The sequence below is a fragment of the Pinus tabuliformis genome, chromosome X, assembly GCF_031772625.1.
Source record: "Pinus tabuliformis cultivar Carrire ecotype Pingquan chromosome X, CPIR1, whole genome shotgun sequence".
NCBI classification, from domain to species: Eukaryota; Viridiplantae; Streptophyta; class Pinopsida; order Pinales; family Pinaceae; genus Pinus; species Pinus tabuliformis.
In genome coordinates, this window is record NC_142308.1 from 179,794,190 (window position 1) to 179,820,939 (window position 26,750).

A 26,750-nucleotide genomic window follows, 5' to 3' on the forward strand; every position below is an offset into this window, starting at 1 on the left:
TTCTTTGTCTTGTTCTCCAAGGGTTTTGTTTTGTTCTTTTTCACTCCTCTTCCTCTAATCGCTACCATATTACTGTAGCAGGGAGTGGAGCACCCTCCTCCATGTGTCTCCCTGGGCGCCTGTTGCCCTCCTTCCCTTGCTTAGTGAAACCCTAGCACCAGATTTCCGTCGTCGTTTTCATGTTTTGTCATTATTTGAGAATGCTCCATTTCCGCAATTGTTTTAACCGAGAATTATGTAATCATAAATTTATCATTTGCAGTGGTCATTTATCTTTTTTTGCTAGTTTCACATTCATTATATAAACTACTAATTTATTAGTTTATATTTGTTTCCTTTACATTCATTAATAATCATTATAAAAAATTGATTTAGTCGTATATTTATTTTATTTTTGTTTATAATTAGTCAATATCAAAAATACTAATTTAGTAGTTTTAGATTGATTTATTTTCTCATTTTTAATCAACATAAATTAATTAGTATGATTTTGGCACTAAACTAAAAAAAAAATTCGTACAATGTGCATGTTTTTGTAATATAAAAACGCAAAGTTACATATGTTAATTCCAATACTAAACAATATCAAGTGAAACTATAAATAATTTCAACCTTAAATTATATTATAGGAAATGTCAAGTATTACAATATGAGTTTCCAACTTATGTTGGTTGGACTAAAATTTACACATGAAATGTTGTTTCATTACTTCAAAATAGTATCATTGGGTTTCCAAGGCATTACAAGTGAATTCACCAACTTTGAAAACTTGATCATCAGTTTTTATGTGCACCTTATGTAGGAGATTGGCTTTTAGGGTATCAATAGACCGATTCTCTTCTCCCTCTTTTTTAGTTTGTTGCTCCAGTGTTATTGTTCTCATATTTCTTCAATTCTTGCTTCTTACCATCAATGTTGAGTACCTTTTTGGACAGAAAAAAAAGACAATGAAGAGTGTAAGCCATGGAAGATGATGAACACTAGAATATAAACTAAAGTAGACTATAAAGGATTTATACAACATATGCCTCAACATCAGAAATGCCAAAGCCATTTTTCCTTATAAAAGCAAGAAACTTGAACAAGATTTCTTCAGTTGGGAGATAGTGGCCACTATGTGGCCAGATGACCTGTTTAGACAAAGAAAATAAGATGTCACCATATAGAACAACACCTTATTAACTTATTATTCAACCTTTAGGGAAAGCTTAGGAACAATCATGCCACTAAGTTACATGCTAAAAAGCTCAAGTTGTAGATAACTTGTGAAAAAAATAATATGAGATGTGATGTCTAATCCTTCTCATTTTATTCAAAACAACATTTCATTCTCTAACACATGAACTTGGTTGTTGGGTCCCTATAATACTAGTGATTACCCCATTACTATTGTAGTTGTACCCATTATTAATATTGTTGTGCCCCTATTGCCCCCATATTGTTATTACTGTGCCCCATAAAATCCCTCTATTGTTATATTTGTGGCTTTATATTATTATTGTTAGGTCGGATGGGTTATACTGTGACTCCTTAGACTCCTATATATAGAAAGGAGGTTTTGTCATTTGAATCATCCAAGAATTGCTCATTTATGTAATGTAAAATAGGTTTCCCCCTCGAAGAGGCTGAATTCTAAGGCGTGGATCTCTCTTTTTTATCTTTTTGTGAGCTGGTTTCATAACATTTGGTATCAAAGCTTTGGATGCTAGGGTTTCGCTGCTCCAAACAGGTCATCGTGGCATTTTAACTATAACGTTTTTTCCGCGATGTTTAAAAAGCTAAAACAAAACCCATTTGAGAAGACATCGCACTGAATCTCAGGTCCGAATTTCAGAACTTTTTGCGTTATATTTGCGGAGATATGATCTGAGGAAGTTGGTCTTCTTGCAGACTCCTGAATTACATTCCAAACAGGTGACCTGGGGAAAATCGTCATAACTTTCTTTCTGAGCATCGAATTGAAATTTCGTAAGAACGTACAGAAAGAGGACAGACTGTAGTTTTCCGTGTATATTTTTCAGAGCCAGAGGTTGAAACAATGACTCGTGGCATGTCGTACAAGTTTTCTCTACTGAACTAGTTTATAAGCAGGTCACTGTGGGAGATTTTACATAACTATTCCTTGGAGAATCCAATTTGGATCAGATTGGTGGAAGTGGTAAGAGGATGAAGAAGGCTACTACAGGTCACAATTTCAGAACTGGATGATCCGAAATTATAGATATACATCAGATTCAATATCAGGCTTCTACAAAGTGAAAAAAGGTGTGTAGTTTTTTTTAAATTTTTTGCGTAAGCTTGGTTTGAAGGAATTCAAAGGGAATAGTAAAGCATTATTATTGGTAACTGATGCCCCGCAGAAAGAAAATGCAAACACATAGTAAGGAACCTAAAAGCTCTAGCATGACTCATGAAGAAGAGGAATAAATGCTACATGACATATCAAAATTACAAGAACAAGTGCAACAAATGTCACGCTCACAAAAGCTAACAGAAGCTAAGATAAATGGCGTGGAATCTAAGATAAATGGCGTGGAATCTAAGATAAAGGGCATGGAAGCTAATATGGATGATTCGAAGACATATTTGAAGAGAGGCATGATAGATTTGAAGACAGACATGGCAGATTTGAAGACAGATTTGACAAATTTTCTACAAGAAATACTCACTAATGGTGAAAAGGTTGTAAAGGAAACTCATGATGTGAACAAAAAAAATGTTAATCATGATGCAATAGACTCTAATGTTGGATCGAAGACCCACCATATTCCAAAAATAGATATGAGGAAGTTTGATGGCAAGGATCCCGCAACATGGATATTACAGATGGAACAATTTTTCGATCTCAATAATGTGAAAAACACACAAAAGGTACGTATGACAACTTTATATTTGGAACCAAATCAGTTTGTATGGTATCAATGGCTTTGCTCTCATAAACAATTTATCACTTGGGCAATTTTTATGGAAGAATTGATAGCACATTATGAAGATACAAAAAGCAACACTTTTTTTAGCCAATTGATAAGTCCCAAACAAAAGGGTTCAATAATGGAGCACATTGAGGAGTTCCAAAAATTGAACATAAGGGTAAAAGATATTCCAGAGGAGCATAGGATTGATGTGTTCATAGGGTCTTTAAAGGATAATATCCAACATGATGTTTTCCTTTGGGAACTTGATTCATTAGAGAAGGCATTCAGGTTAGCAAGAAAAATGGAAAGCAAAATTATGGAAACTAAGAAGCATACCACTCAAAACTATAAAGACGGAAGTGTTGTTGCCCCTAGTCTTCCACAACCTATAATATTGACACCACAACAATTAGAAGAAAAAAGAGCAAAAGGGCTTTGTTACAGTTGTGATAGCAAATACACTAAAGGTCATAAGTGTGCTGAGAAGAAATTATTCTACATAGATTGTGAAGAGGAAGAAGAAAAGGAGCAAGAAAGGTCAAAAGAAGAGTATATACTTCAAGAACAAAGCCTAGATGAAGAAAAAATGAATCCGACCATATCTTGTAATGCATTGGTAGGAATTACCACTCCTCAAACCATCAAGATAGAAGGACAAATCAAGAAGAAAAAGGTAATAGTGTTGATTGATTCAGGAAGCACCCACAATTTTATTCATTGTAAGGTAGCAAAAGAATTGAATTGCTTCCTATATCCAGCACCAGAGTGTCAAGTGATGATTGCAAATGGAGGAACAATAAATTTCTTTGGAAAGTGCCATAATATCAAGCTATCCATGGGAGAATATGTATTGACTAGCCCAATGCTTTCCATTCCAGTGGGAGATGCTGATGTTGTACTAGGAGTCCAATGGCTACAATCCTTGGGTACAATAGCTTTTAATTTTCAGGAACTTTTCATCAAATTTTCTATGGAAGTAAAGGAAGTTGAATTAAGGGGTATTGTAGGGAAACAAGGAAAGATAATCAGCTCTAATGGTATGACAAAGCTTCTAAAAAGGAACAAAGAGGTGTAATTGCACAATTATGTCCGCTAGATGTTTCCACATCGGAACCATCTATTTCTCCAGATCTCCAGAAAGTCCTGGACAATCATTCCAAGGTATTTGAGACTCCCAAAGGTCTCCCACCTATGCGTGATCATGATCATGCTATTCATCTGATTCCAGGAAGTGTTCCTCCAAACATCAGGCCGTACAGATATCCCTATGTCCAAAAGAGTGAAATTGAACGTATGGTTGCAGAAATGCTAGAGGCTGGTATAATTCAACCGAGTCAAAGTTCTTTCTCTGCTCCAGTAGTATTGGTGCACAAGAAGGATGGATCATGGCGCATGTGTCTGGATTATAGGGAGCTCAACAAGCTCACTATTAAAGATAAGTTTCCCATTCCTATTATTGATGAATTACTGGATGAATTGCATGGATCAATTTACTTCACCAAGCTGGATCTTCGTTCAGGATATCATCAAATCAGAATGAAGACTGAAGACATTCCGAAAACAACATTTAGAACTCATGAGGGTTATTATGAATTTTTGGTCATGCCTTTTGGCCTTACAAATGCACCTTCAACATTTCAAGGTTTGATGAATTCAATTTTCAAACCATTCCTTAGAAAATTTGTGTTAGTATTTTTTGATGATATACTAATCTACAGCAAGTCTTGGAAGGATCATGTTGAACATATTGACAAGGTGTCACAACTATTGGAGGAGAAGCAATTATATGCAAAAAGATCCAAATATTTCTTTGGAGTCCAGGAGGTGGAATATCTGGGTCATATTGTATCTCATGAAGGAGTTAAGGTAGACCCTAGCAAAATTAAAGCCATTAAGGAATGGAAAATTCCCACATCCATAAAGCATCTGCGAGCCTTTCTCGGGTTGACAGGGTATTATCGCAAGTTTGTCAAGACTTATGGGAGAATAGCAGCACCTCTAACAACATTATTGAAGAAAGATGCATTTTCATGGACTCCGGAAGCAACAAAGGCCTTTGAACATCTTAAATAGGCAATGTGCCAAGCACCGGTCTTAGCTACACTAGAATTCACAAAAACCTTTATTGTGGAATGTGATGCTTCAGGAAATGGAATTGGTGCTGTTCTAATGCAAGATGAAAGACCCATTGCTTTTGAAAGTCGTCCAATCAAGGGAAAGTTTTTACACAAAGCTATTTATGAGAAGGAAATGTTGGCAATACTCCATGCACTTAAGAAATGGCGACCCTACCTAATGGGAAGACACTTCAAGGTAAAAACGGATCATGATAGCCTTAAATACTTTTTAGAACAAAGATTATCCTCTGAAGAGCAACAAAAGTGGGTCAAAAAGATGTTGGGTTATGAATTTGAAATCATCTACAAAAAAGGGAAGCAAAATGTGGTGGCAGATGCACTCTCAAGAAAGGATGAGGATGTGGAAGAATTTTTGTGTGCCATTTCTATTATCCAACCAAATTGGATAAATGAAGCAAGGGAGGAATGGAAGAATGACGAAGAAGTGTGGACACTTATTCAAAAGTTACAACATGATTCCAGTAAGTCTGATACATTTAGCTGGCAAAATGATTTGTTATGGTACAAAGATCGCTTATACCTCCGTAAGAATTCCCAGCTAAAACAAAAGATTCTTATGGAATTGCACACTTCTCCCTTAGGAGGGCACTCAGGATTTTTAAAAACTTACCACAGGGTTAAGAAGGAATTTTTTTGGGATGGCCTTAAATTAGATATTCAAAATTTTGTGGCGGAATGTTTGGTTTTCCAACAAAATAAAGTTGAAACAATTAAGACACCGGGTCTATTACAACCTTTATCCATTCCAAGCCAACGTTGGGAGGAGGTTTCAATGGATTTTATCACAGGTTTACCCAAGTCTGAGGGAAGGAGTGTCATCATGGTGGTAGTTGACAGACTTACCAAGTATGCACACTTTTGTGCATTATCACATCCATTTAAAGCTAGTACAGTTTCTACTGCATTTATGGAAGAAATTCAAAAGCTACATGGAAACCCAAAGATTATTGTAAGTGACAGAGATCCCATTTTCACTGGAAATTTTTGGACAAAATTATTTTCTTGTCTTGGTACTCAGTTAGCTCATAGCTCATCTTATCATCCTCAATCTGATGGGCAAACTGAGATAGTAAACAAATGTTTGGAAGGATATCTTCGTTGCTTTGTATCTGATAAACAGACACAATGGGTCAAATGGTTGCCTCTGGCTGAATGGTGGTATAACACTTCCTTCCATACAGCAACAAAAATGACCCCATTTATGGCACTTTATGGGTATCAACCACCATCCATCACATCATATTTAAGAGAAAATTCTAAGGTTCAAGCAGTGGAACATCACATCGGGCATCAACAACAAGTCCTCCAACTCTTAAAGGATAACCTCGTGTTGGCACAGAATAGAATGAAACAACAGGCATATCAACATCGCATCGAAAGAAGTTTTGATGTAGGTGATTGGGTATTCCTACGACTACAACCATATAAGCAAATGTCCCTCAAGCAAGCTAAGAAGGATAACAAATTATCACCAAAGTATTATGGTCCGTCAAGGTGTTACAAAAGATTGGTACTATGGCATACAAATTGGAGCCTCCTGTAGCTTCTCGATTGCACCCAGATTTCCATGTTTCATGTTTAAAGAAGGTTATAGGTGACAAGCTCCTACTTCAAACAATATTGCCAGAACTTGACGAGGAAGGAAAAATTATATTGGAACTGGAAGCAGTCACAGAAATAAGAACTCGACAACTATGAAATTGATCAATTTCGGAGTATCTTATCAAGTGGAAGAACTTATCCACTGAGGATTCCACATGGGAGAATGAGAATTTTATACAGAAGTATCTAGAACTACTCAAACGTTGAGGACAACACTTTTTTGAAGGAGAGGGGAATGTTGGGTCCCTATAATACTAGTGATTACCCCATTACTATTGTAGTTGTACCCCTTATTAATATTGTTGTGCCCCTATTGCCCCCATATTGTTATTACTGTGCCCCATAGAATCCCTCTATTGTTATATTTGTGGCTTTATATTATTATTGTTAGGTTGGCTAGGTTATATTGTGACTCCTTAGACTCCTATATATAGAAAGGTGGTTTTGTCATTTGAATCATCCAAGAATTGCTCATTTATGTAATGTAAAGGAGGTTTCCCCTTCGAAGAGGCTGAATTCTAAGGCGTGGATCTCTCTTTTTTATGTTTTTGTGAGTTGGTTTCATAACATTGGTCAAGTATATAAACAACATGTTCTCAAATAAAAATAAGAAAGTAAACTTTTCTAATAGTCATGATTTTCTTTTAACATAAAACAACTAAAAGGATTTCAATAAATATCGCATAATACGAATTTCATCTTCAGGATTTGGTTGTTTTTCAAATGGATGTGAAACCAAGCATTCTCAATTTCACAGTTAAAAGAAAAAAAACAAAATAAATGTTCAGAATTCAATCAAACAATATAGAGAAGATATAATGGAATGGACATTGCAATTATAAAAAAAAGTGTTTACCTATCCACCGATGTCTTGTCTGCCATTCCTAGAAAATGTTCTTGCCAAAAATAACCAATGAGGTGAAAGAATCAAAACATTAAAAACCATATGAATCCCTACTAGAAACATTTTTAGAGTCGATGGCATAGTTTCCTAAAGCTTATCCAACAATAAATGAATCATGTCGAAGTCATGTTCTGCATTATCTTCCCATCCTTTTTCCAATCACATTTCCTATAACTTGCCCACGCTAGAGTCAAGTAAAAGTCAAATGAAGGCATTACCACTTTGTCTTTAATCTTTTCTATCTATAAAATTAGAATCTAAAAATCTTTTGACATAAAACAACTATAATACTAGTATTATCTTCTAGTTTTGCATGTTCTTTAAATGGATACGATACCAAGTATGTTAAATTTTATAGTTAAAAGAAAAAACAAAATCAAAGCAAAAGTTCAAAATAAAATCGAATAATAAAGAGAATATTTCACGGAATGAGAGTTGCAATTATAAAAAAAATCACCTATCCGCCAGTGTATGGCAATCCTAAAATTTCTTGCCCAAAATAACCAAAACGTGGAATAATCACAAAATTAAAAAAACATAGGAATCCTTCCTAGAAACATTTCTAAATTCGATGGATGAGGTGCCTAAAGGATCTCCAACAACAAATGAATCATATCCAAGACATTCTCTTCATTGTCTCCCGATCCTTTTTCCAACCCCATATCTTGTAATCTGCCCACACCTGAGTGGGGTAGCATTCAAATGAAGGATTTTATACTTTTGTTGAAGAAATGGAGATTTTCCAAGCATGCTAACTTCATTGTACAGATACTCATAAATATTTGCAGAAAATAATTTTAAAATATTTTATATTTATGTGAAAAACAAAATTGAAGATTTGTCAAGGAGGCTAATTACATGGTACAATTTTTTTTTCCACAAATGTATCCATAATTACATTGGATCTTACTCATAAATATTTGTAGAAGATTTTTCAAGCAGGAAACATGTATGGATTTTGCATTATAGTTGTGTGAGTGTTTAACATATTTTATGAAGAGTCAGCTTTTTCCTTCTTTATTTGGGATTTAAAGGGCCTTAATTTGGTGAGCCTATAATAGGAGTACCCCTATCACCATAATCGTTACACGAAGTTGGTGCCTGACTGCTTCTAGTCCTGCAAGTTTCTACAGATGCAAAGCAATAAATGTCATATCCATAGAGTATAAATTTACAGACTTTGACTGTTAACCCAACCATTGTGAGTGTGAAAGGGAATTTCACATCTTGGAGGATTTGGAGGGTCTAGAAGGTTTCCTAGAATATTGCCTCTGTACTCTCCGAGGTTTTCCTTCAAGGTTTTTAGATTTGATTGTGGTTTTAATTATGGTCTCTTTATTTTATATAGGAGTCACTCTGGAAGTCCGACTTTGTATGGACATCATTGTACCTAAAACAATCTCATTGTATTACTTTAGTAGTCATTTGTTGGGAATTAATACATTTATCTTATATTTTCTTATTTTATCTTATCTATCGGTCTAACGTAGGCAAAAAAGCTTTTACAACCAAACAAATATGCTCAATAAATACACTAATACAATAATCACTCATCCAAGTCAAGATTAAGATATCAGTTTAGGCATAGAAAAAAAAGAAAAAAGTTTTTATTGAATAACTAGCCTGGAATAATACTATTGAAATTTGATAATATAAATATTTGGGAAGAAGGTCAACACACCTCTCTTTCAGCTCCTCAACAACTAGCATTAGCCTGATGTAACAATATAATATGATGCCCAACCAAGAAGGAGTAATTCTAAAATGAAATGATGATGAATTTGGGTGCAAATCAACACTGAATACTTTTCCAGAATTAAGATTGAACCTTGTAATTTTAACTTCAACCCCAAATACAAGTGTCTACACAATTTCTCCACAATGAATTATTGCCAATGGATAGGAGGCCTCCTTTTATAGGATTTCTTTACACTTTATATGGAATAAAATGTAAATGTATAATATAGAATTTCCTAGATGTGGGATGCTCCAGTAAGAAAGCCTTCATTACGACCTTGAGACAATCAAAACACCCAAGTGTCATCCTTCTGAATGCTCCACTAAAATATTGTTTTTCCTTAACATTTGTGCCTTTATGGAGGCTATATCCATGAAACAACCCCTTAAAATACGGTTATTTCATCATAAATAACATTATAATAATCCAAACATATTCATACAATTTTGTAAGAAACAAAAAAATATTAAACTAAATATGTATGTGAAAAACGAATCCATCAGTACAACAAAGAATACATAAATTAAGTACACACTTTAAGTTTCAACAAGAAAATAAAAAATATATAATAAAGGATCAAATGCATTTAAAAAGGTATTATAAAATGTTATAAAGTGTTATATGTTCTAGCCCTTACCATCCACCATGTTCAATAGCATCCTCCGCAGAAGCATATAACATGCCAACCATTGAAGAGCTCACAAAGACTGTCTCCAAAAATATATCTTATGTATATTTTGCATAAGATACAAAGAAAAGGAGGTGAATTGTTTAGAGTACTAGATGATGATACTCTAACTTCCATCAAAGGAAAAATATAATAAAGAATTCCTACATGTGAGTATTGTTTAGGCTGGGGAATTGCAAGTTTCTTGAGAACATCATAACTAATGAATGTGTTTTTCATGATAAATATTAGCAAGTATGAAAGCTATATAAAGATGGAAGTTAAAATATACCCATGCAAAAAAATGAAAATCCTGAAACAACTATGAGAAGTGCCGATAAATATAAGAGAACCAAAAAGTAGCAAAACATGAATATAGACATAAAATTCAAAATCTTTCAAAGTTATGCATCATTGGTAATTGCATATTTCCTAGGAAGAAACAAAAACCAAAAATAAGATCCATCCAAGTTATAATGGTCACAACCATATCCAACTGCAAATTTCTTCCATTCATATTGGTAGGAAAACACTATAAGACATAGTGCTAACCATTGGAGGAGGGCCCAAATGTGGAGGATTTGTTGGTAATACAATATTTCCTAGAAGTAGGACTACCCAATTCAAGCATAATATTGGATTCAACTATCACATAACTTAGGTTCTTGTGTAAGCTTACATCCATGTAAACTCAGGTGATCTCAATTGTACTTGTGTAATAAATGTGGGAACTGCTCTCTAACAAGAATTGTCAACCCAAACATGGTTGAACTGAGGGACTAAAGGAAATGATAAGATAAGATAATATAATATAATTACGTTAATGTCAAGTAAATTACCACACAAGTATGTTAACAAGACTGTTAAGTATAATGAGATCAATACAAAGGAGGATTAATAAAAAGTATCTTATATAAATAACAAGAAGTAATGTAGAAACATGAAATATATAAGCGCAAACACGAGAACATAATCAGATTCAAGTGCAGACATCCATAACATGAGGGAGATGTGTAGGGGGAAAGGATCCAGGGACAATGTCATGATACACTATATCTACCTCTCTAAACATTGGAGTTGAAAGGAAGGAAATTCAAGATAGTATGATTCCCTAAAAAAGAGCTAGGGGAAGATTTGAAACCTCTTCTATGCTGTTGTATGGCTACTAGAACTTGCTAATGATGTCTAGGTGATTTGATCTTCCTATTGGTAAGGGATATACTATGGTGATATAATTGACATCTCTGGAGAGGGCAAGTGGTCCCTATAGTCTGCTATGATGTAGAGATAGAATCAGTGTTGTCATCATCGTATCTCTTAGTGGAATCCCCTCATCTAAACATTCACACAAGGACAAGAAATACAGGGATTGTCCAATTCCTATTTGATTGCAAAGAATGTAGGTAAACAATTGTTTCCCAACAAAAATAGGGTGTGGACTAGCTGTGGTCCACACAATGATGCTACAGTTCTGGATTCCCATTGCTATTAAATTATATGGTGATGAATCTGTTAGCATGTCCATACATACATTAATTTTTTGACTACCCAATGTCCATAGAGAATTAGGGATGTCTCGACACATTAGATGTCACTACACCATGACCACGTCCATGCATATATGAATTTTCTTGACTACCCAAAGGCCATAGAGAATTAGAGATGTCTCAACGCATTAGATGTCACTGCACCATTAACACGTCCATTATTAATGACATTAACTTATGGTGATTTCATTATCAGTATTAGATCTCTTAATTGTCTTTTCTTATCATCAAGATTAATTCCAAGCATAAAAGAGAAGAACACAATATATATTCATGATGTCATGGCAAAAAACCCCTTGAGGGGAAAATCTAATCACAAATTCTTCCTTCATTAGATTCAAAATGAGACAACCAAGACCCTTACAATATAAAATAGAGACACCTTACATCAAGTCATCATTGTCACTATAATTCCACCGAGAGATCATCACTATGATAACAATCAGCTCCGAGACCTCCTCATTGTAATGTCATTGAACCCTTCTCACTCATTTTCATTGAAATCTTCATTTTTGTAGCATTGAGCCCTTACCACTATTCTTATCACCAAAAACTTGATCATCTAGTCTAATTTACTACACGGATTGAAGTACACCATGTAAAGCCAATTTTACCATAGTAAAATTGCTTTCACTGTGAGAAATTACTTAATAAACCACCTTTTTTAGGTAATTTATAATTAAACCCATGAAGAATAATCAAATAAATCACTATTTATTTGATTTTCTTATAGGAATAATTAATTGAACCATTGTTCAATTATTATCCCTTGTCATATTTGACCTAGTTATGAAAAAGCAACAGATAAATTATTAATTATCTTATTTTTCTCTAGGAATAATTAATTAATCACTAATTAATTATTATTCCTTGTCAAATTTGACTAAATCCCTTAGGAATAATTACATAAATAATTATTTGTTTATTATTCTTTAACCAATTTCTTGAGATGATAAATAAATCATTTATTTATTTATTATTTATAAATAAAAGTTTAAATACTTTTTCCCTCCTAACCAAATATAATAAAATATTCCAAGTGGTTATTCAAAGAATGGGGTTAATAATATCTTATTATTTCTCAGATAAAATAATATTTATTCATCAAACACCAACGATCTTGCAAATACAATCTCTGTAATCAATCAAAGTATACCATTGTTCTATACCATTCTTCTCTGTAACTAGAACAAAATATTTTCTACTACACTGACTTATCTTAGATATGGAGGCATCCACATGAATTACAATATTTAAATTGTACATATCTCGCACCTTGTCTTACTAGATTATGGCCATAATTGTAGTTCATCAATCATTTTCATGAATAGTTATGCACAATTCTGTGGCCTAAACCTTATCACCATCACAAAAGTATTGTTAAACCCCAGCGTCCAACTTGATCAACACAAGTTTTGGAAAGATGTAATGATGGCCTAACTATGCAAGCGGACTTAGAGTTTTGATCTCTAAGCATAGCTTGCTATACACTTGAATGTACGTCAATCAATCACAATATCCATATGACGTCCAATCCTTCATACTAGTCCAAGTTTCAATAATAGATTAAACTCAACTATATCATCATACCTTAGATTTATTGATGAATATTACAACACAACAACTTTGTCTTATATCTTGGCAAGTTTTTTTGATGAAGATATGGATCTTCAAGTTGACCCAATGAAACCTTTACTCTAAAGGATCAAATTTTAATGTTATTGAGCCCTCACAAGAACATTTTATTTTGTCTTGAAGTTCAATACAACAAGTATATTCTCCAGCACGGATTACCACCTCTACCACATTTGGACATTGTAGTAGGTTCCACAAATATGCCATAGGACTGATCTCTAGATATACCCCTTGAATCTCTGAAAATACTATTGATGTCAAGTCACACCAAAAGTTAGAGAAGTGCTCTAAGACTCAAAAAATTAGAATTTTTACAAAGTAGAGATTATTCCAAATCCTAGGGTAAATATATTTACAATGTTGATATTTTTGTTAAAAAATACCACGAAAATTGGTCACTATCAAATTCAAGTGACAATACATTACTGTACATTGTGGATGATTTTTAGGAAGAGCCAATGAGAACCCTTGGAGTCTTTTAAGTTATGTTTGCAATGGATTTGTACGAGGGAATTGGCCATTATTATCATGGTATGCTCCACTAGTCTCTCATGCTTTTGTATAAATCCTTCAGACAATCATTGGTTTCCCAAGGATAATATGATGGTTTACTTGGGTTAAGACTAAGCAATGATGATATCCTCTCATGAAGTAGCATATTATGCGATCATCAGAAAACTTATTTAGATCTACAATTGTCTTATAGGTAATGTGAAAACACTCCATATCATTACACTCCATGCACTCCTCGCAATTACTTTGAAAGTCTCTTTTAAAGTACCTTGGATCCATAGTAGTCTTATTTATCCCATACTATCTCCAACCTTACTGTAACCAACTTTGTTGTAAGAGTAACAGTGTAATGAAGATAGGTCCAAATTTTAATAATGTATAATGTATTTCTGTTTTTCTTCTCTGCATAAGGGATCCCACCAGAGATCTTTATTGCCCTAGAAATTATAGAAAGTGTCAAGAAATAAAAAGCTCGGATCCTTTTGTGGCCACATTATTCTTTCAGGATTTTCATGATATCTGCTCTATTAGTAGTATAATATTTATGGAATGTTTTGGTTTTATTTATTCCCTCATTCCATATCAGGCTGATATCATGAAAAATTCCCTTAGTGCTTCGTCTGTAAGATTATTATACATCATTGAATTCTTATACACCATATCATGTATCAAAGTGCTGGGCTTAGGATAAATCTTTCTTTCTGGTACAAGGTGTTGTAAGTCCTGATGAGGCTGTAGATTTGCATCCATAACATTGGTGTTTCTTAATTGCCAAGTGGGTTTCAATTTTTCCACATAGATCAGTCATAAGGTGTTGTCTAGGATATTTCTAAGTTCTTCTTGTTGTGTTATAGGGTCCCATTCAGTGACTATAACCATTACATGATTTTATTTGTTAAGATACTCCCAACTCACAAAATTTGGTTGACAATTTCTTTCTCCCTTTATATGCTAAACATCAAAATCAAAATTTGCAAAGAATGCTTGCCATCTAGCAAACTTCGATTCACTAGAATTTTCAATGTCTTTTGTTAGAAATTTTTTGAGTGCAGAGGCATCAATTCTAAGTAAAAATTTCTTTTGTACAAGGTGGATATCGAACTTTTCAATACAATTCCAAGCCGCTTTGACATCCCTTTAAATTTTTGTATAATTCTGTTCATCAAATTCCATGTTCTCGAGCAAAATTTTATGACGTGTTCTTCTCCATCTTTTATTTTCTTTAAAATTCCTCCACATCTAATATTACTCACATCACTTTCTACAATTTTTGGAAGATTTTCATCTGCAACATACAGAATGGGTAAAGTTTTTATCTTGGATTTTATTTTCCTCACTACAGAAATATGTTCTTCAGTCCATGGTACTGGTTCTTTTTTCAAGCTCTAGTTTAGTATGCTTTGGTTAGAAGCACACCCTTTATAGAAATTACTGACATAATTTAGGCATCCTAAGAATCTTTGTAGCTGCGTATTATCTGTAATTTTATTAGGAAATTAGTTGGAAAAATCTAATGCATGTTTATGTAGTGTGATCTTCCCATCTTTAATACTATAGGCAAGGAATTTGATGGTTGTTTAAAAAAACTCCATTTTCTTCTTGCTTAGTACTAGACCATTATTCTTCATTATTTGTGAGAATTTTTGAAAATGTTTAAAATGTTCTTCAACAAATTTTGAGAAAATAAGTACATCATCTATATTCAAAATAAGCCAATCAAAATATGGCTTAAAAATATGATCCATTATCTTCTAGAATTTGGATGGTGCATGCTTTAACTGAAAGGCATGACATTCCATTCATAATGTCCAGCATGAATACTAAAAGTAGTTTTGAACCTATCTTCTTCTTGTATGGTAACTTGCCAAAAACTAGATTTCATGTCAAACTTGGAGAAGATTTTTGAACCTGCTATCCTGCTTATCAAACTAGTTTTGTGGGGGATTGGGTATGTGTCATTGGCTAGGAAAATATTAAGAGGTTTGTAATTTATAACCAATCTTGGGACCCCTCTAATACGTTCTCAGTGTTTGTTGACATAAAATCCATCAGTTCCATGGACTTCTAGATTCTCTTATTAACCCTCTTTTTAAGAGATCTATAATTTCTTTTTGACATAATACTTGATGTCTATGTTCATAGGAATTACCCAAATTTTGCAAGGCTTTCCCGCATATTCTTCTTTGAAGGGAAATTTGACTGTGTGTTGATTCCTGTGCTAGAAATCATTTGAGTTTTCTGAACAACATTGTGTTTCAAGATATTCTTTTAGATCTGAAATCTTGTGTTTCAATTTGAGGGATTGGAGTTGTTCTCTTATCCTTTAGGAATTTTTGAAATCTTTCGTTTATTCTATCTTTTGTGTTTTTAGAAATAATTCTTACATGGTTTGGACCATTATAGAGATCTTGGGTGTTGAGATAAATGGTAGAGTAATAGTATGCAAAAATCCTTTATGGTTGGGGATGAATATGAAATAACCAGCCTCACCATCTGGTAATCTGGCTAACCTATGTGGCTCAACAACAACTAGAAAAACATTTCCTGAGATACAATCTAAGGGAATATTTTTGGCTGCAAATTTTATATTCATAGAGTAATTTGAGAAACATATAGTGGCTTTAGGAACTTCATAATCGAATTCTTGTGTTCCTACTCCAGTAACTTTCTTGTTTGCAGCGATCCAAAATTTTGCAGGGATTAGCTTTCTATTCAAAACATTAAAATCTGCTCCTGCGTCTATTAATGTTCTCACTCTGAAGATTTCTCCTTGGATATCTATTTTTAACAACACATGATATTTTTGATACTGTATAGTCATTATTTTCACATTCCCAAATCCCATATTTTCATGCTATTTCCCTTCGTAAATCTCTAAATTGGGATTTATCCGATAATCTCCTTGATTTGTTTATTTTTCTTTTTCTTTTTCCGTTTTTAAAATTATTGTTTTGAGCTCAACAATTTCTTTCTTTAGATGAGTAATTTCATGGCTGACTTCCCCTAGAGCTAAGGATCTAGGCTTTGTGTGTTGTTGGTTTCTTTGAAAAGAATTTGTATTGTTTTCATAAGAGGCATCCACAAACAAAGCTTTAGATATGTTACATTTTGAAGAACTAATAGTGCCTTTGTGCATGGTTTCTAGGAATGTTTCTAGCAATTTTTCTTTTAGTTCTCCTTCTCCAAGAATCTTGATGCTTGAAAGTACTTTAGATTCATCATCATCTATGGTACGTGCCAGACACACCTTTTCTTTCTATGCATTATTTTCACCTTGTTCTTCTAAATCAAAGTCTGATTCAGTTTCAAAGAGGCTGCAGTGACATTCGTCAGTATTTTTGCAATCACAATGTTGTATATGCATGTTTATATGTTCATCACTATAATTTGGTTTTTAATTGCTAGATTCAGTTGATTATAGTGAACTACAACAATCTTGTTTCATCAAATGTACTTCCTCTTTGAATTGAACTAGTGGTCTTCTTACATATCTTTGAGTTCTTATGAGGAACTGTTCTTGTGACTCTCTACCTTTGTTTGCTCTAGATTCTTTTCCCTTATGACAATTATTTATTGTATGCTCTCTTCCTCCACATAGCCAAAAAGTGATCATTTGTTGCCTCTGTGATATGAGGTGATTATCCTTTGGTGCAAAATAATGTGTGTTGGGAATGGTCCTGTAATACCCTTTTCTAGGATGTTTTCTTGTTTCCTTAGGGAGATTTCAGGTTGGTTGTTTTTATCTTTTCTTCAAATTTTTTTTGATATTTCTTTTTTGTACAATAGGATCATAAATTGATTATCCATATTTTCTGTAGATAGCCTTACTGTCAGGTAGTCTGGATAATTTCTGTAGAGTCTTATTTACCTTCATGCTAGTACATAAACCTACCAATGCTTTTCTGATGTTACAATATATTTCTCCCCATGTATATGTCTAAAATGATGTTTGGAAAACTTCCTGTCTTTGGATATATTCTACAAATTTAGATGGAAGTGCTGCTAAGTAGACTTGTTTCCATAAGGTGTTTTGGCTGTCTTTAACCTCATAAATTCTTTGAGTCCAATCACTATGAAAGTCTTCATATTTTGACATTTTTAAGCATTTTAGATTCATTAGAATCATTTCATGTTTATTTGCAATTTGAATAGTGTCTCCACACTAGTGTTCAAGGACGAGTGAGGTTAAAGCTCCTATCATGGTATTTTGGGGATCTCCATACTCTTTAGGGAATATATGTCCTGCTTCATCTTTGACTACTTCTCCTTCCATTTAATCAATTAGAGCAGGAGAGGACTCTACTTCCCACCATCTCTGTAAGGTGCCTATGAAACATTGTATGAGAGTTTTACATGATTCAAATTCACAATTTCTGCTCATACACATCAGTTTGTATTAATTATACATCTAATCAATTATTTGCCTGGTTTGACCAACACTTAGTCCATCTATATTCCATTTTTTGCAGGATCTAGAGTGGAAAGTATGTATCTCAGAAATTTTTCCTTTTCCACTGAGACCAGGAGATGGATATCTGGTGTATTGATTGGACAATGGTTCATAGCTAGGGAAAAGACAGTGACTTGAGGATTCAGGTTTTTCTTCTTTGGATATGTCTTCTAGGAATGACGAAATAGACATTTTAGAAGACTCAACTTACTCTTCAAGCGTTCTTTGGGGAAGAGAAGAGGGAATTTCTCTATACATTTCTTTGCATTCTTGACAGTCACATGATGGCTAAACAACATGGAAGTGGGGATATTTCTATCTTTTGGAGTTTTAGTGAGCTTGTTAAAATGCTCAGAAAGTTATCTTATGAGATTTTGAGTGGATTTGAGTCCCAAATCCATTCTTTTATCCATCTACTTTATCCATGCTGAAGATTCTTTGAAAAATCCTTCCAAACCTAAAACTAAAAAATTCATATCACTCAAGTTTTTATTTATATTATTTATAACAACTTGTACAATATAAAATCATTCCTTTTGGTCAGTGGCTTTTACTATATTCATTTCAACCCGTTTAATTGCAAAGTTTCTCCAGTGTATTTTCTCATTCGCTTTCTATATCCTTCCATCTATCCCTAGAGCTAATTCATCTTTTGACACTAAAGTAATGGATTTGGCAGTGTCTGTTGCTTCTCCTAGCACAGTTTGCTTGAATGGAGGGAAAGTACTGCTAGTTTATAGTTTGCTTCCATCATAGGCTGTCTAGGAATGTTTCTATGTAGATGGTGACTCTGCATATGCCATTTGCACTTATGTTTGGTCTCCTAATTCTCTCCAGGTACAAAAGGAGATCCATGAGTTGGTGTTGTACATAAATTTTTTCCATTGTAGGGAAAGTGTGTTTTTCCCTTGAGCAGTTGTACTAAGACCAAATTCTTGGGCCTCATGGTGGGTATATAGATCCCAATTTATCATATTTTTCATCCATTTGGCATGAATTATATTCTTGGGCGTCCATCCATAAGAGAGAAAACTTTATTCATCTCTAATTTTGATGGCGTTTTGTAGTCTAAAGGAATAAAGTTTTGGAATCTTTATGGACGAATTATATTGTCAAGTTTTTCAATATATCCTAAACCATATCGCTGAGTTCTAGGAGGATTCATCTTAGTAAACATTTCAGTAAGACGTGGATCTTCATTTTCAAGAGACGAATACTCATGTATCGTCATGATAGTATCATGAGGAAATGGTATATCTGCACCTTTAGGATTTCAGCAGTAATTTGCAAAAGTGGTAGGAGGAACTTTACCATTCCTAGAATTATGGTTTTTGTGGAGAACAAGCTCTGCGAGAGATTGTAATAAAACCATTTTTTGGAAAACAGGACATTTACTTTGAGAGTGGAAAAATGTAAGAACTGAGCAAGTGTTACAGGGAAAAGTGTCTATATAGAACTCCTCTATCCCACTAAGGTGTGACAGCTGCCTTAGAAACAAACAGAGAAAATCTACTTTCGTTTTTCCTTTATGAATTATAGATAGAGAGGAACAGAAAGACCAACTTCTGTCTTGCGCTAATCTCCTGATTTGATCCCTCTCTTCTTTGATAGCCTTCAGCTACCTGCTCCCTTACATGCCCAGCTTCACAAAGTAACTGTAAGATCACAGAAGCATAGCACTATACAAAGACATGGATCTATAATCATAAACAATCTAGGATCAGATGTAAATTGACCATACAAATGTAACAAGTATCAATGACACAAAAGCATGGAGGAAAACTCGAATAGCTTTTATTGATAAATAAGAAAAGAGCCAAGAGGAGTTACAACCAGTTGTTCTGACCCAGCATCAACCTCCTAGCAAAGAAGCCACTCTTCACCTCAAACAAAGCTTAGATCACCCAACAATCTGATGTTTGTCTCAAGAAACCAACAACAATTCCTTACAATATGCAAAATTCCAGCCTCTGGATCTCTGGGATGAGGGATCCATATATAGATATCTGTAAGGGGGATGAGTCAGCTTGGGATTTGATTAGTGTCTTCTCTCTGATAGTTCTTGCTTCCACTTGGAGACTGATGGCCTCTTACTCATCCTTGGTCGAATTCAGTGAGGCAAGTGTCACAGGAGAAGATTCTGGAAGCTTCCATTGCCTCTCCACCTCGCGAAATGACACTGCCATTTGTCATTTCTCGCCCATCACACCCCACAGAAGGGACTTTGGAAATTAAACACACCCACACAGTGCATTTAGGTGAGATGCAACGCACTTAGCCAGTGGAGCAGCTGAAATGATCCTGTTTTGACCAATTCTTAGCAGTTTTTCATGGAGAACTTCTGGGAGAAGCTGTAATCTACTGACCTTGTTCCTTTAGGGGTTAGAACAACACTTTTAGGGACTTAGGAGCCCTTGGTTTATGGACATTTCATGCTTGGGGTTGTAGGGCCCAAAAATGTCTATAACAGTTGCCCCCTAAAGCATGAGGTCGTTAATCTTTTGATGTCGGGTGAAATGCTTTATTATGAGGATCCAAAGTTCTTTCAATGCTGGGAGGAGACCTGTAATAAGATACAATACAATACATTATCTTCATAATATTTTCATGATCTAGCTGAGGCGGGCATTTCCATGCTCAAATTTATAAATTCATTTTCATGTACATAGGACAGACAATCGTCTGAGTGTAGACTGATGATTCTGATAGAGACATCATCCTTTTGAGTGGATGATTATCTGTGTAGCAATGATGTACATTTAATGTCTTTATTTCCCTAAATATATATCATAGCCCAGATGGATGAAACTAGATCCGGGGTCTTCAATCTCGTTCGATCTTCACTCGAAGTACAAGTCGATCCATGTGAGAAATGTTCTGAAGTCGAACATGAAAAGACATCGCTTGATTACCAGCCAATGATGTAAACTGTTAACAAGCGTGAGAGGAATCACCGATAATGATAATGACCCTCAAGGTACTGTAGTACAATTCACGTGGTGTGAATAAAGGACTTGGCGTCGAACACCACGCAAAATCTTTCGGTCGAAGGCCATTGATGTAAACCTGTCGCCGGAAGTGAGAAACTTGCCATTGAGGCATGTAAGCTTCAAAGTACTGAATGGGGTGTTCCTAGATCAACTTCTTGGATAATGAGCTGATGTCGACAAGAAGTGATCCATCACAGGAGGGCCTTAATGAATCCCACACCAATGACACGGAACGGAGCAAATGATTTTAATGGAGGTGAAAACGATCTGGTGATATAAGGTTCAGGGTGGTGGTCATGAAAGAATGGAGCATAAATGTGTGGTAGTGGGTGAGACACAGGTGAATTCTCTGAATGACTTCTCTTGAACATATCGGCGACACTGATGTGATGGATTGGTAGCATTAACCCCAAATGTGGATGGTATGATGTGATCATGGTGATGTGACCGGTGAATGAAACAACCCAACCTGACTCGGACACGGAGTGGAAGTGTCATGTTCAAGAGTGACTTGCTACCAACAAAGTTTCTTCAAGTTTTCTTCCCAATTTTCCCCAGTCATTGCTGACCAGTACCTCTTTATTTTTTTCAAGCTTGAGGAGGATAACATATGCTTGTTCTATAATTTGCCCTTCGGGCAAACCCATCGCTATGTTTTAACGAGCCTAGCGATAGTGAAACTCGTTCTCGTCTATAGACAAGTTTGTCGCTATTACACTTTTAACGAGTTTAACGACAAAGATAACTCGGTCCTTTTCAATTTTAGAGAGTCTGAAAAGGAACGTAAAGGTAACTCCAAAATTCCTTTTTCATCATCTAATCCCTTAAGTCCGAAAAAGTATAAAACAATACAGAAGGGATGAATTTTCGATACTTTTAATGAGCCGAACAAAACAAGCGCTCGATCTTTTTGTGTAATAATCCCTCAGGTCCAAAAAGATTAAAATCTAGAGGAGGGATAGCACTTCCTGTCCCTTTAACGAGCTGGAGAGGCTAATGGCTCGGCAATCTTTTCATATTTTACGAGTCAGTTGAAAAGAGCTTAAAGGAGACTCGTCTTTTGAGGAATGAGTGATAAAATGGGTAGCAGCTGATTCCAGGTAAGGTTTGGAATTTTCCAATCACGACAGTGTTACAAGGATGGCTAGTGAAATCACTCTTCGCAGCTGTTCCTCAAAATGGGTAAACAATCAAATGGGGGTGAATGATCGGCCAATGTAAAAGTGGAGGTGATGGTGCAAACATGACCAAGGCTTTAATGGCTGAAGTACTACATTCACGACGGTTATTTACCGAGGAATAGTTCATTTTTTAACGAGTTTAAACGCAGGGGGAAACATTTGCTCATGGCTTATGTTTATTTTTTAACGAGCTTGAACTATGTGCTAAAACTGCTCAATGCGGGTTTATTTTTTAACGAGCTTGAACCTTGCGGTAACACTGCTCGATTAATCCAGTCGTGTGATAAGAATGTCTCATATAAAAACGACAATTTTTAGAGTTTTTCTCCACATCCTTTCTTTATGCAAGTTAGGAAACGACCAATCCTACGAGTTTAAAGGGTTAGAGGACCTACAAATTTAAAAAATAAATAATCGCTCTTCGCTTGCACGCCAAAAGGTTTGCATGCCCCCAGGTATAAAACATAGTTTCAAGGTCACCTTTTGTTCGAGCTGACAAAACATTTGTTTTATCAGGAAAGGTATACCTCTTTCAGGCTACCCAAAGATTGCTCTATTCACGGCACAAACAAAAAAATTCTTCGGCGATGTCTATTAAAATAGACAAAGGTGAGTGGAGGAGGTTACTCTACTCACGTAACTTTGACAAGAGAATCTTGTTCTAGAATAACCCCCTCTTCCAATCATGAACGGGAGTACAGACTAGTCATATTTTCTCGCGGAAACCTACCCTATACCTGAAGTTTTCCTGCCGAAGCAGACCAGGGTGCATGCCCCCTCGGTTTCAGTCGTGTCCCCTGAATTACTGGCGCTCATCGGGTGGACGGACTGGAGATTGAGACATTTCTTGTGTGAAAAGACCATTTAGGGATGGTATATGACTATTTGCTATGTGTGATCTAGGAAATGAAAGCTGGTCTACGAGCTTGACCACTCTTCCTTTGTGCGGAAAACACATCACTCTAAAGAGTGATGAGACAATGGCTCTCATGCAATAAATATAGTCTTGTCCAAGGAGTAGATTGTAATCCAGGGGTCCTTGAAATACCATTACGTTCATGTGAACGGTTTTCCCTCTCAATGTTATGGGCACATTGGGAAGGATCCCTAATGGTCGACTGGTTCCTTTATCAAAACCTGTTAGATTTCTCATCTCAGGCAAAAGCGATGGTGAACCAAGCGCTTTCCAAGCAGTTGAGGAAAGGATACTCACAGAAGCCCCCTCATCTATGATGGTACCAACCATAACCATTCTATATATTTGAACAATGATTCGGAATGGTATACTAGCTGGTAAATGGGGTCTGCCTAGTTGATTCCAGTCGAAGGAGACAACTAGGTTGCTTGGAGGTGGGACTGAATAGACGGTCGGGTACGACTCTGATGAACTTCCTTCCTGCGGTAAAGGAACTGGTAAATTTCCCCCATGCTCGTTGGAGTCTGTGCTTATGAAAAGAATTTGGACTGTGTCATCCTTGTTCTCTTCAGTGATTGTATCATCTGAAGATGGAATCTCTGAAGGCAAGACCGGGTCAACTGCCGCCTCAACCTTTTGACTTTCGTCTGGTATGGGTTCAGATGGTTTATCTTCAATGACAGATGCTTCAGCTGACCACCTGAGCGGGCCAGCCGGATTTTCAACTAGTGACGGACTCGGCAAGAGTTTTTTATATCCAGGAGGAAGTTATAACGGTGAAACCAGACGATCGTCCAAAACTCTTTTAGCCTCATCTAAGAAGGGACAATGGTGGATGGCATGATCGCCTTCACACAGTTTGCAAGGAAATCTATATTTTCCTTTTTGTCCTGGGGCTTCACTTTCACTAGTTGACAGTGTGTTTTCAACATGATCATCAGAGGTTGACGACACCGGGTTGTGCAAACAGGGAGACTAGTCCCTTAAGATCTGAGGGATGGAAGGAAAATCTCTGTGATAGTGGTCTCCTTTGCAAATGACACATGGCGATTTAGGCCTGGTCGGTGCAGTGTGTGGATTTTCGCTAGACGACACTCGTTTACCCCCATTTGCTTTTGGTTCCTTCTTCTTCTCTTTCTTCTTCTTTTCCTTCTTCTCCTTAGGTACTTGACTTTTGGATTTACCAGCCTCATCAAGTGAAGAGGAAGGAGGAGAGGAAGAATTAGAGGAAGTAGAAGGTTGGTGGGTAACTCTGGACTCGTCTAGTTGCTGGTTCGATTGTTCAGGAATTGTGGTGTTCTGAACGACAGAGGTTGAGAAGAGCCATACAGGCAAGCCAATTGTCAGTCCTGGAAGTGACAATGTGGCCATATGGGGTGCACCAACATCTCCCCAAGAGGAGAAGGGACTAGGATTTCCTCCAAGGGGGATTCCTTGGTTGGTGGATTCCATTTTCTCAACCCAAGATCAACGTAGGAAAGGGGTAATGAATATTTCGATTAAAATAAATTTTAGACGCTTTGACACAACTTATTTTTTCAATTTTTAAGAGTCGAGAAAAAACAAAAGATGACTCTAGTCGCCTTCGATCTTTAATGAGCCTGAAGTGACAAGTGCTCAGATGGACCTTTTCCGTTAAGGAGTCTGAAAAGGAACGAAAGGGACTTCTCTGGAAATCTAGGTAGAGGGATTACCAAACCAATCGCAAAACTACAGAATACTTTTTACGGTACGACAGTCAATCTTCCCGAATGTTGTGTTCAGTGCATTGCGATCGATAGGGCGGCAAACACGGCTTCATATGGATAAAGGATTAAGCCTATTGGGGTCTCCCAAAATATACTCGACGGTACGTGGGAGCACAAGTCGTACTGGCACTTATCGTCTCAAAGTGGAGGAATCACCCAACCATCAGTGAGGACAACAGTTACCAGGCTTTACAACGCCGGAATACGTCTCTAGCCTAGACTTCTAAATGTTGTGCGTTAAGTTCCAAAGCGTTGTTAGATTCATTGAATTTATTTTAAGTTGATCTTGTTTATGAAGTTTTCCTTTCAGGTTCACCACGAGATGTAGATGTAATTCCTAAAATGCAATCTAAGATGATAAAAAGACTTTTTTATCTTCTTTGTGCAATGAAAATCCTAGCTACTAGGGAAAAGAAAGACAGAATCTTTTCACAAAGAGCAAAGAGCACACTCTAAATGCACTTTCCTAAATCAAGCCAATCAGACTGTCTATATGCAAATGCACATGCATGTATTTGTTTTCGACTTTCTTAGTATATGAATGCTAAAAAGAAAGTTGACGTACAAATCTGAATTTATTTTCAAGTGACAAATATCAACAAGTTTCTTTTCGAAATAAAAAATGGAGACGATCACAACACTTTACGATTATGAAATGAATACTTGTTCTAGACACTAGAAAATTACAAATTCAGACCAAAAGCAATAGTAACAGGATAATCGACCATCAACAGTAATGAGACTCTTTCCTATGATTGAAATCGACACTTGCGACAGTTTCTAATCAAAGGACGACAGTACGATTATGCTACTTTTGCAAAGGAGAACTGTAAATGACTCAACAAACACACAAAAACATCTGCAGTTATTTTGTACAAAGGAGGCGGAATAACAGCAAGGAAAAGGGGTTTCAAATAGACATATACTGATCATAGGTAGCAAAATTCAAGAATAGAACTGGAAAAAATGAATCACATAAGCCAACACTGCACAGAGCTAGTCTGATCAGCGCACCTGTAACACAGAGAATCTGAAATGCAGCGCATCTTGTCCACTCGGGAAGTGCACTAAAATTTAGAATCTTTGAACAGTACCTGCGCTGGGCCAGAAACGAGACTCTGTTCGGGTTCTGGGTCACAGTTTGCAGTTCAGTTCTTGGGTTTTGGGCAGCAAAAAGCAATCAATAATGCAACAATCAGGGGTAGATCTAAGGAGGATCTAAGAGCTATCACAAGGGCAATCAGATAGTTTGTGAATCAGTTGTTTAAATCATAAACAGATCCAGTGGATGGATTGAAGTAGCAGTTATCTGCTTTGCATTTGTTATGGCAAATGCAGTTTGAATGCTACTTGTAAGTTTATGAAACAAACAACAAAGAATGATAAACAAACAAACTAATTATCTCCCCAGCGGAGTCGCCATTTTGTTACAGGGAAAAGTGTCTATATAGAACTGCTCTATCCCACTAAGGTGTGACAGCTGCCTTAGAAACAAACAGAGAAAAGCTAGTTTCATTTTTCCTTTATGAATTATAGATAGAGAGGAACAGAAAGACCAACCTCTGTCTTGCGCTAATCTCCTGATTTGATCCCTCTCTTCTTTGATAGTCTTCAGCTACCTACTCCCTTACATGCCCAGCTTCACAAAGTACCTGTAAGATCACAGAAGCATAGCACTATACAAAGACATGGATCTATAATCATAAACAATCTAGGATCAGATGTAAATTGACCATAAAAATGTAACAAGTATCAATGACACAAAAGCATGGAGGAAAACTCGAATAGCTTTTATTGATAAATAAG